This window comes from Rhipicephalus sanguineus, chromosome 3 (genome assembly GCF_013339695.2).
Source record: "Rhipicephalus sanguineus isolate Rsan-2018 chromosome 3, BIME_Rsan_1.4, whole genome shotgun sequence".
NCBI lineage: Eukaryota > Metazoa > Arthropoda > Arachnida > Ixodida > Ixodidae > Rhipicephalus > Rhipicephalus sanguineus.
In genome coordinates this window covers 132,035,072-132,047,380 of record NC_051178.1, presented here as the reverse complement: position 1 = coordinate 132,047,380, position 12,309 = coordinate 132,035,072, and positions in this window count along the sequence as shown.

Below are 12,309 nucleotides of genomic sequence, written 5' to 3'. Positions count from 1 at the left end.
GGCATGAGCATGTTCTGGGTTCAGTGAGCAGGAGAGAAAAGCTACATGTGCACCAGTCGAAGGCCGTTAAGAGTTGTGAAATACGCGATCGTGTACCGCGGGGAAGTATTTTCTTGCTCTCCCATCGAGCATTGTCCCCTCGAGCCGCGCTATCTCTTCTGCAAGGAGGTGGTACTTGATAAAACACTGCGATATCGGAGCTTTCACGGTGGACACCTCTTTGGAGTGCGGTGTTCATTTAACCCCTATCGTTTGCTCACAAGCAAACATTGACAGGTGGCATGGACTGCGGTTCCGCCGATACGCTCCTCCCGTCGCTTCTCTCAGAGAGCCGCGACGCATAGACACGCACGCAGGCACAGATGCAGAAGAAACGCGGAACTGTTGTCATGACAACTGCGGATCGCTAACGTCCCTGTTTACCTGTGCGTACAGTCCGATAGTGCGCGTAGGGTTGCGCATGAATGTAACATCTTCCAAGTAGCCTGAAATATACCTCCAGCCTTATTCCTTCGTGTACACACAGGCACCTCGCGCATGCTATAAATTTTCGTATGATGGAAAATTCCTAAACAGGGTTTGTGTGTTGGAGGCGACGTTTCGAGAGGCGGACAAGCAACCTTGAAGAAGACAAGTCCGCTTGTCGAAACGCATAGGCTCCAGCACACAAACCCTGTTTACTAATTTTTCATCGCAAGCTTCCGTCTTCCCCTGACTCCTGCCCTTTTTTAAGTTTTCATATGGTAATTCATTAATAGGGAAGAAACCACTGAAAACTATCTCGTCTCAACCTCAGTGATATTTATCGACGAGTCCTGATCTTCCGAGGCTCAGGGTGCAGTGTATGCCGTGATGTGTATGGTTCATAACTTAAACAAGGAACTTCGGCTATAGCTTGAATAGAATTTGATGTAGCGATATAGCTAAAGAAAGAGAGAGACAGAGAGACAAAGATACGGAAGCCTACAACAGCGAGAAACAGGGCGAGAAAATGGTCCGTGACGTCTCCGTCTACACATCAGAAAAAATTATGAGGAAATTGTATAAGCACCGGGCTACGAAGTTATCTTTTCGAGCCTACATGGAAAGATTGCGGCAGAAATTTTAACATTTCAAGGAATCATGGGCAGCAGTGCAGGCTTGCCCACAAGTCTTAAAAAAACAAGGACGTAAGAAAAACAGAATGATTCTTCCTTGTATATAAAAGAAAGGGGCGCGTGACCCAATATTGGGAAGTGCCCTCCGGTAGGGCCCCTGGCTTCCACTGTTCGCCAGGCCATAGGGTCGTCAGATGACATCTCGAGTACAGTTCAGAGAGTCGTTCCTCCCAAGGCCACAATAGGCCACAATGTGAGTGTTCGTTTTGTGACTCCTGTCGAGACCGCTATGTCTGGGCTGTCGGTATGCATCGGTGTGTAATGCGCGCGTCTCGCGGTGTGTTCGTTACTCCATCAGGACTTGTCCCTGGTGTATCTGTCTGGAAAGGTGGCGTGTAACTGAGATAGACGAGATTACGTGTTGACCTGCAGGTGGCGCCAGTACCTGTACTGTTGCATGTTGAGGCTTTTGTGAGGGAGCGTGTATCTATCGTCTTCTTGTTGGGCGTTGGTCTTCCAGTATTTGTCTGCTCGTGGTACCTTGCTCTTGGGTCGTAACGTGGTCTGTTAGGGGCCGGGAGGTGGCGTTGTTTGCCACTCGGTTAATGAAACATCGGGCTGCACAGTCCGCCTCCTCATTGTGTCGCAGGCCAGCGTGCCCGGTGCACCAGACAGTCTCGTGAATTCTTCAAAAGTGTTAGATAGTGTTTTCTCCGACAATCGCCCATTGTCGGAGAAAAGGGTCTTATGGAATTTGCCGAGACCGTCCTCGGCACGCAAGGATTTGAGAGCGTTGTTGCGTTTTTTGCGGACAACTAAAAGACGGGCTTTAGGCAGTGTCGTTTATCGTATAAATCCCTTTTTAACAGCAGAGCTGTTTAAGCCGGACGTAATCTGTCCAACGCGAACGAAAAATGCAAAAATAGAGAGCAGTGCAAAGCAAGAACAAAAGAGAACGACGACACAGGCGCTTTTGTCCCTGTATTGAACTGCGCCCCATTTTTACACTTAAGATGAATCATTGCCAACTAGCCCAAATGACTGTTTTGCGAACAAAAAAAAAAAAAAAACGCCAGGCCTGCACAGTCACAGCAAAAGCTCGAAGAGGGGCATTTCTAGAGCCCGTTATAAACTCTCTTGTGGCTACTAGTACAACTACACTAGCAACGTACCCACTACGCCAGAAATGATTTTTGTGAAGTTGGGAAGCACCCAGCAAGACATTACTAGTCATTCTGCGGAGAAGCGAGGTTGGAAGCTTTAAATTACCCACTAGTTACGTAATTCGCATTGTGTGACGCCCGGTCGTTATTTCACTCTCCCACCACGCTTTATAACATACGCTAACGTGAGAAAGAGATAGAGAGAGGGAATTAACTTTATTGAGATCCTGAGGAAATGAATGATTGGAGCCTTATGGGCTTCCTTGGCAACCAATAGAAGTGCACTTGCAAGGAACCCACTACGCTATAAATCATAATTTTTGTGAAGTAGGGAAGCAGCCCCTATGCAATTTTTCGTCATTCTGCGCAGAACCGTGGTACCTGCGAAACACCTGTAAGGCATTATGTGCACTTTGTTGATGCTGTGGCTAATGACGATGAATAATTATGGCAGAGCCCTTTGTAATGGGTAGGAAGCATTCAACAACCTACTCGTTGCGCAATTCGCATTGTGTGACGCCTGGTTACAGAATTCACGTTTTGTGACACTTGGTTGTTATTTTACTCTTCTACCACGCTACATTACATATGTTAATGTGGTTCCTTCCCGACATGAAGCCTGTATGCCTTCCCGACATGAAGCCTTTGCGGCGCGCGGTTGCGCCGCAAAGACGCAACCGCGCGTTGCCTAGCAACCGGTTGCACAGCTGTGCGCCTGCTTCGCTAGCCCATACACGGCTCCGCACCAACCTGCCTGCCTGGACACTGCGCGCAACATTTCGGTCGCGCCATACGTGACGTCACTGCCAACTGCGCATGCGCTCCTTCGTTCTTTATAAAGCCGACGCGTGGTGGCGGCGAGCGGCGCCAGACGCATACATGGGGAGACCGATGAAGGTTCGGACTGCCGGTGCCGAATCCGCTTTCCGGGAATCGCGGCGCGCTGCCAAGCGAGACTCCCGGACTCGACTCGTTTAAGGTATTCCACGACGTAATACGGCCGAGACGGTGACAGGTGACTGTGCTGGACTCGGCTGGAACTTGGCATCGCTTGCCATCAATTCGTATAATTTGGCATCACTTTGTATGACCAGGACCAGCTAGGAACCGATCAGCTACGCTGTGTCTTTAGCCTTGCGCCGCTAGTGCAAGCTACGCCCGGCTTTCTATTGCGATAGCAATTATACGGACGCTCTCGGCTGGTTTTTGCAGTCGCCGTTGCCGTCGCTGTCATGTCCCGTATATGTATATGTATGCACATATATATAAAAGCCACAAAGAAAAATAAGTAAGAAAAATTTGTTCCGAAGCGCGGATTCGAACGTGCGACCCTTCTCTCCGCAGCGCACGGCGTTAAACGACTCGGTGACTGAGAGTACGCCTTTCAGCATAGTAACAGCGAGCTATTTATATACACCATTTACCGCTGGCGGTATGCGGAGCTCGGAAGCGCTTCAGCGTGTTCTCTTGATTACCAATGAGATGGTGCGAGTGGGGGGGGGGGGGGGGTGCGCTTTAAAGCGTCGTCGCCCCACTCGTCGCGATGCGCGCGCGCTTGCTACCTCTACCAGCTGTACTTTGCCCTATCGGGCGTGGTCGCCCGTACGCGCGCCCTTATCTCGTGATGGAGGCGGTTTGTACGTATTTTACTTTCACCGCGAAGCTTAAGTTACAGAGCGCACGAACGTCACTTCGCTCGATGCAGCGGCCGCGTTTGCGAAAGAAGCGCGCTGCTCAAACACAAAGTAGTAACAAATGTGACAGTTATATTACCGAGAACTAACAGACAATAATGCCAAGGAAAGTATAGGGGACGTTATTTGTAGTGATTCGGATATAAATGTGAAGAAAATAAAGTGGACGAAAAGATAACTTGCCGCCGGCAGGGACCGAACCTGTGACCTTCGAATGACGCGCACTTAAAATCACGAGCCCTTAAAAAGCCGCAGGCGAAATAGCAGCCAGCGCCTGTATCGTGTTTTGCAGTAGCCTTTCTTTTTTTGTTGTTGTTGCTGCAACGGTGTCTCATTGGCATTCAATAGCAAAGCACACCAAAGAAAACCCGATGATAATATCTTTTTTTATGCATTGTCTCAATCGCTTCTAACGTTACATTTATCCAATAGAAGGCCTGCGATTTTCTCTGTCATTTCCGCCCGCAATAGTTATGGCGAGCGCAACTACGCGTTGATGTGGTCGGCAGCCATGTAGTGATTTTATTGCGTGACTACAATAATAAATCTATTGATATCGGGACTTTGACCTACGCTACAATTATCCCCCGCCATCAAGCTACGCAACCCACAAATAAAAGATATGTGCTTCAAAAGTGTTGGAGGGCCCCCTTGAGAGTAGGATATCAGTGAGTACGGTCTGTGGTGAGAGATAATATACCCTCACGCCAGTTTCACTTCCTTGTTGCACCAGCCGCATGTGAACACAATGCGAGTCATATGAGCTTCAAGTTTTCGATGCTGAGAGCAATACCTGCAGTGGCGACTCCTGGGTGCCTTGACCTGTTCGCAACGGGCTCCAGGAGCGTGAATGTCGATATACTGGCCGTCTTATTTTACCTTCCTCATTACGTCGGGGTTCCTTCCGAATTAAGGGAGGTGAGGGTAGGAAAATGAGGCCATAAGGAGCCTGCGTGACCTTGTCCTCACAGAATGGCGCTACTATACGCATTGGTGTTATTGCGCTAGTGGTGCCACGTTTGTTACTCCGGTAACGGCGTGATCGCTGCGCTACGTGTAACAGGCAATAATGATGTGCATGTTTCCCCTACGTAGGACATTTCAACTCATTCTATTGGTGGCGCATTGCAACGTCAGTGGGAAGTGAAATGTGGTCATGTGACCCGCAAAATCGAATTGAGGCAATGGCGTAGGCAGAAATTTGTTTCCGGCAGAGGGCACGTCCTTGATCTGAAGTGGAAGCCGTGCAGGCAAATATGGTCAAGTGTCACTTTTCGCTCTGTATCCCATGGCAGAACGAAATTTCGGGAAGGGCCCGCGCCCGGTCTGTCACCCTCTGGCTACGCCACTGAATTGGGGGTAGGAATTTTTCTTGTATTTCGAATTTTCTAGGCTGAATAATTTCGGACTGCGTGCCCCTATCGCTGCCGTTCTTGCTGCATTTTAGTCTTTCCATTCTTCATTCTACGCAACCTGCATGTAAAAAAGGGTGCTTGAATAGTGTTGGAGGGCCCTTCTAAGGGCCTTCTTTATCCTCAAGCTGCCCTGTCGTACCACACAGGGCGGATAGCTTTCCGCCCGTCTCTCGTTGGCTTCTCACTGCCGCCCATCTCTCCCCAGTCAGCGAGAGACGACCGGGAGGCCACCCGCTCTGTGCGGTGCGGCAGGACATCTGGAGGATAAACAGACCTTTAGAGCGGCCTGCGTGTATGATGTTGCCGGTTGATACATCAGGAATAAAAATTAATTCGTGTACCTGTGGGTGATATGGCCGCCACCCCACGGAATTCTGAAGGGCAAAGAAGGGGTTAATCAGCTCGCCCGAGAAAGATCATTACACAATGCAGCCCTTCGTTTCTGCCCCTTCATTCCCAGCTTTGCGTGCCCGTATACATGCCAAGTGCCTTATTTGACCCGTATCAGATCATTTCAAATCACACCTGCGTAAATCTGTGTGGTGCATGACCCCAGCCTCTCTTTCATGAACAAAGTCACATTTGCTGAAGGTCATACATGACCACTTACGCCGATTCAGCAACAGGCTGAACCACCAAGAAGCCTGTGAACTGAGAGGCTTGATCACACGTACAGATGCATCTAACGGGGTTTCGGTGAATTGTGGGAGTGGACCTATTAAAGGGCTCCTCTCCACCCTCGCGTTCAAAGACGAGGGAGTGGTTTTCTCCTCGCCTTCGCTACGCTTCCTACAGGCTATATATCTCCCTCGCCATCTATTTCTTAAAAGCACGTGTACCATGTCAGCGCTAAAGCGTTGACCCTATCAAGATTTCGCGCTTGTCGGCTACACGCTATCTCCGTTTGCGCATCGCAAACACAGAAATGAAGCGAAATAAGTTGATCGCGCACGATAGTCATGCGAGGCAAGGAAGAACGTATGGGCGGCTGCATGGCAAAGCAGTGCAAGAGACAATTCACATCTAATATTTCGCGTATATGGACCAATAGAGAGTATGCACTATATACGTCACGGGAATCACTGTTCTGCGTCACGAAGTGCGCCAGAAAGACTAGAAAAGCCAGGAGAGAATATTGTGCTCGTTTTTTGTATTTTCAGAGCCTTGTGAGGCGCCCTTTAAGTAAGCAGTGGCAGGGTATCAGTGGACTAGACGGGGGAGCTTGGGAGCAATCTTCATTCAGCTAGTTGCTCCCCATTCGTGGTACAAGCGGAAACGCAGCGCGTATCGCCATGAGCCGGATTTATCCCTCGTTTTTCATTAAGATAACATTCATGATGAAACAGGTGCAATATACAGAGAGACTTAGAAAGGACACCTCCTCGTGAACCAACATGCCCAACTGGCAGTCATCCTAAAAGATAACATTTCTGCATATCAGTGTGACATGCGATTAAAGAGTATGCTGATCCTTATACGGCATATCTTTGAGCGTGGCGTTGTGAACGGTGCAACCGCGTCCCTATTGCAGCAGACCTTTAAATATAACGCCGTATAGATTAGATGGAAAATGTGAAACGCACAGTTTATGGAGCGATAAGAAGACAACATCAGCGGAGATGCCCACAATCAGTATCGTTATGCAGATCTGCCTAAGCAGAATGTGAGCCTATAGCTCTGCTTTGCTTTTCCGACTACTCCCACATTGGTAATCAGGTTCCGATAAACGCGGTTGCTATCGTTCCTTCAGTAGGCAGTTGAAAGGGTTTGACTGGTCGGCGGATGCACGTCGAATGAGAGAAAGTTTAGCATGGGCATTTAGTGAGGTGTTGCGCAGTGTTATGGTATTTGGTTACGAAAGCGATATGGTTATGACGTAATGATTGTAATTACCGTGATCCAGGCATCTGAATAGCTACTTGTACATATAGATTAGTGCTGGCAAGGGCTGCCTGCGAAAGAAGTGAGAGAAAGTAAAAAAAAAAGACCCCCCTCCCGGAAGAAAAAAGAACGATGCACGTTATCGTAAAGCACTGTTCACTTTGAGAAAATATGTTCAATCCGTGGACCTCAGAAACGATGGGGGATTTGGCGGGAGAAATTTGCGACGTGTACAAAGCGACAATGACAAGGTAACTCGCGACCCCTTACGGATGCAAACATGAAGCGCGAAATGATGATACAAATAGTTGCTTCTCCTACAACTGAACTAAGGCGACGAATCAGAATTTCTTATCTGGTGTACTACCCTTCGTTTCCTGTAATGTGCAAGAGAAACACGAAGAGCTAATAAGTATCATTATGCAAAGTTTTAAATGCGGACAAGCACAGGTATGCGCATCGTGTTAACAGCACCCCTCGTGGTAAATGATACCAGCAAAAAAAAAAAAAAGAAAAAGAAATGCATGGCTGATCTCTCTGTCATAGGAATCGGTAAACACGAAAGTCAAACGTGTATTCACAGACGTAGTTGAGCGTTTGCTGTGCATTATTTCGCCCTAAGCGCGAAGGAATGAATGCTACGGCAGCAAATTGTAATGTCACGCGAAGAACGGCAAGCAGCTCGAAACTTTAAACGCTCTCCTCAAGCAGAAAGGACGCACGGAACGAACATACACAGGATGAGCGCGAACTAACTGTCACAGTGTAAGTTATTTCTGTGTGAGCAGCGCGCTTCTTTCGCAAAAACGGCCGCTGCAGTGAGCGAAGTGACCTTCGTGCTCTCAACGCAAACTTGCGGTGAGAGTGCGAGTCGTACAAACCACCGCGATCACGATATAAGCGCGCGCACGAGCGACCACGTCCTGTAGAGGCGCGCGCTTCTCCGCGTGGGGCGACGACCTTTAAAGCGCACTCTTCGAGCCCATTGCGCCATCTCGTTATTGATAACGAAAACACGCTGATGTACCACCGATCTCTGAGTACTACCACCGGTAAATGGTATATATAAATAGCTCGCCGTTAGCACGGTAAAGAGCGTGCCATCTGTGGCCGAGTCGTTTTGCGCCGCGCGCTGCGGAGCGAGGGGTCGTAAGTTCGACTCCCGGTGGTGGAAGCTTTTCTTCTAGTTTTTTTTCTTTGCCATCTGTTAGTCTTTATATTTTACAGCGTCAAATCCGTGACGGAAATACGTCAGTGGAGCCGTCATTGACCCCGGCATAAAACACTTTCGTGTTAAAACATCGAAGAATACCAAACAGCTACCCCGCGAAGCGCTGCTGAAGACTTTGCTATCAGTTCTGCGCAAGGCTGCTCGCAATTAATTCACATCCTACTCCGCTCATTCTCACCTACCTGCTTTTCTAAAGAGCGCGGAGAACGCAATCAGAGAATAAGTTCATGCAAGCGGATTCTTCACGCGATAAGCATTACATAAAAGCACCCGCCCGTAGCAACACTGCCATCAATCCGCTGCGCACGCTTGGTCTATACAAACATATGCCTCTTGAAACTCGGCACTAAAGTGTGCCAGTACTCTGACATGGCGGTTGAAATACAGACGCTCAAACAATATTTGTTAATGGTGGCTTAACGTCCCATAGCAACTCCGACTCTGAGACGCCGTAGTGGAGGGCTCCGGATAATTTCGACCAGCTGACATCGCGCGCTGACATCAAAGAGTAGACAGGCCTCTGACATTTCGCCTCCATCGAAATGCGACAGCCGCGGCAGGGATCGAACCCGCGTCTTCTGGGTAAGCAGCCGAACCCCGTAACCGCTGAGCCACCGCGGCGAGCCGCTCAAACAAGAGACGCCATGTCGGAATCGGCAATACTTTCCCTGAAAATGGTTAGAGTTGATTTACATATACCCTATTCAATTTAATTATTCAAAGGAGAATATATATAATTAAAAGGTGTGCTGCAGCCGATAGGACAACATAAAACTCCTGAGAAGGATTAGACAGGTGGTCATTAGTCGCACTATAAAGAGCGTGGTTCACTTCAAGTATTACTACCAATTCCCCCTACTTAGCTTCTTGGTTATTTTAGTAATGGCAAATTCAACTATTGACAGCATTCAGTAGTGAAAGGACCCCCACCTGGCATAGTATGAACTGTCCTCAATATATTACCGGAACTTGGGCTACGAAATAAACTGGCAAACTTCCGTCAATGTTTTGTCATAAAAGTAGATCTCCCTTGCACACTTTTTCCGACAGTAAGCGACGTTGCCACGTCGCTTGAAGCAGAAGTTGGAAAGAACTGGCCTCGTAACCTAACAACGCTAGGCGGTGCAGCGGTTGTCCATAAACAGAACTGTCATCGCACCTTCTAATTTTCCTCCACCAATTGCGCCTGTACTGAATGGAACTTGTCTCCACAAACCACTAGCACGAATGTGATGAGCATTCAATGTACTATCGTGAGCAATATGAGCGAGAACACGCGAGCGCGTGGCAAATAGCATCAAACCCCAATTCGACCGATATTCGGATGGTGCTGTGAACAGCAAAGTGGAAATGGTGACGCTTTTCCACGTCACCCACAACACGCGTCTGTTTTTACGAGACGTGGAACATTTGACAACGCGAGATAAATAGAATTACTGTTCTTAATCCAACTTTGCTGTATCTTGATATTGTACGGGCACACACACAAGCGAATGAAAAATAGTCATTATTCGCGGACCTGTAGACAGCAAACTGCCCTGCTGTGCGTGGCACACCCGCATTATCATCGCGAGCGGCTGGCGAAGCGCAACTATAGCTGTCGTTTTGTGTCAACACTAACGAGGCGGGAGTGTCAACAGCCTAGCGGGACCGCTTCGCCCTTTCTATTTTGTGTCTGACAAGGGCCTCCTCGAAAGTGACGCGGTTGTGGTGTCCTCGCCTGAGGGACAGTTGTTGTGTCCCTTCCCAACTCTCCTATTTTTCCTACACAAGAATCTCTTCTCGGATCGCCCAGCGTCGGGTTTTAGGCCATTTGTCACGCGCTCCCGTGCTCCCGTTCATACCGCTCACGATGATACTCTCGAAATAAGAGTGTTTACAAGGTAGTCGCGTTTTCCTCGTGCTTTCCGCGCCCTCGCTTAGCGTTGTATCAGGGTTACAAACCCTGGCTTGATTCTGGCTCCTTGGCTTGGCCTCTGCTAAACACTGGCGAGAAGTGCCCACTTACCTCGGAGGGTTCCTTGCTAAGCACATGAGCGCACTTGTAGAAGAAGTATGAAGTGAGAAGAACCGCTGGTGTGCACACCGGAAAATGTTCCAAGCAGTTTTCTCGAGTCTCTTGTAGGTTCACTACAACACGTCATACTAACGATAGCATTGAATAATTCACGCAATGCATAGGGCGGGTTCGTGCACTGCAGCACAGTAAAAGCCACTTGTGATGAACGTCAGCGTCAAGTAGAACGCTTTCGCTCTATCCAAGCGTTCGTTACATGTGAACCTACTCTATAGAAGACGGCAAGTGAGACGAACTTACGCGTAAGTAAAGGGGGTTGCATAAATGTGTTTCATCTTCGCCGACCCTCAAGTGCATGTTTTTCATAGGCTATCCAAACGAGACAAGTACTCATCACAGAGGCCTCCATTGTTTCAGGGATTACGCGCAAGTATAGTTGCAGCTGAAGCGGCTCAAATTCAATAGCAGCGGTAGATAAGCACAGCGCAGATATGTCGTTGCTAGTGTCAGGGTGTGCAATGCCCAATAGACATGTTAAGTACGCGAATGCTTGAAGATGACCAGAACAGAGCACAGCGCGAAAGTGCTATCTCCATAAGGAGCTACTGTAATAGCAGCTTCCTTATCGCTACCGTGAGTGAATGTCCCAATCCCCAAGAAATTCTGCAGCAGCAGGTCATAGCAGTGAAACGAGCAAGGCATTTAACAGAAAAACGGTGACTATTGGAATGCGCCCGTTATCCTGGGCGATTAGGCTATTCTTGCAGTTCTTTTTTATTGTCTTATAATGAAATTGATTGTACGGGCGTTCGTTATATCTGGGGTATTGTGCTAATGTCCGCGTGCAAGTACTGACGGTCACTTCGCCTTTGCCTTGATTATCAGATAACTTGTACAAACGGAACCGTGCTATGCAGGCTTAACTGTTAACAGAAACTGGGCCAGAGCAAGCGACATCGACTTGAGGGCTGAAGACAATTAGATGGTACGACAAAACCAGAAAGACTGGCAGATAGTACGGATAATCGAAGGTGTTCGCCCTAGAACGCATTCTACTCCGCTCTTTCATAAGCACAACATATTAACGTTTGAGAACATCTTATACAAAAAAATAGCGGCAGTTATATATGATAAATTGAAGTCTAACGCGGTGGCATTTCACGATGCATATTCTCGAAGGCATCATACATACAGCTTAGACGCATCACATACTGCAGTGAAGAATACGGACAAACTACGGTACACAAAAGCTGACGCATATGATCCCTAAACTACTGAATGTACATCCCACAATTACCACCATCGTGCAAGAGAGCCGCTCAGAAATTGCGTTTAAAAAGAAATACACACGTATCTACTAATGCTTCAAAAGTGATTTTTTTCTAGGTGGCATCTCTCAAGTTGTTAAAATTGACGTGCATCTGTCACATTTTTCATTTGGTGAATAGTAATAGCATGGTTTGTATTCACAAGTCTGGATATTTGCACATATTCCTTGCTTTGTCTCTATAAAAAAAATGTTATAATACGCTATTGTTATCTTGAAAACAGGCCTCGAAATGTTAATGTTCTTCTAACGATGTTTTATGTACTGTTTATCAAAATTGTGTAACTGTGGCTGATTGTATCGTTTCTAATTTTTAACATGTATACATCACTGATCCTTGTGCACTTTATTGACTGGACGGGTTACAGCACTTTGTCAGGCATTAAATTGCCTTTTTGCTAACCCTGCTCCTTATCTGACATATATGACCAATGTACAGTACACTGTACTCTGTAACTGATTGATGATTGATTGATTGAATAAA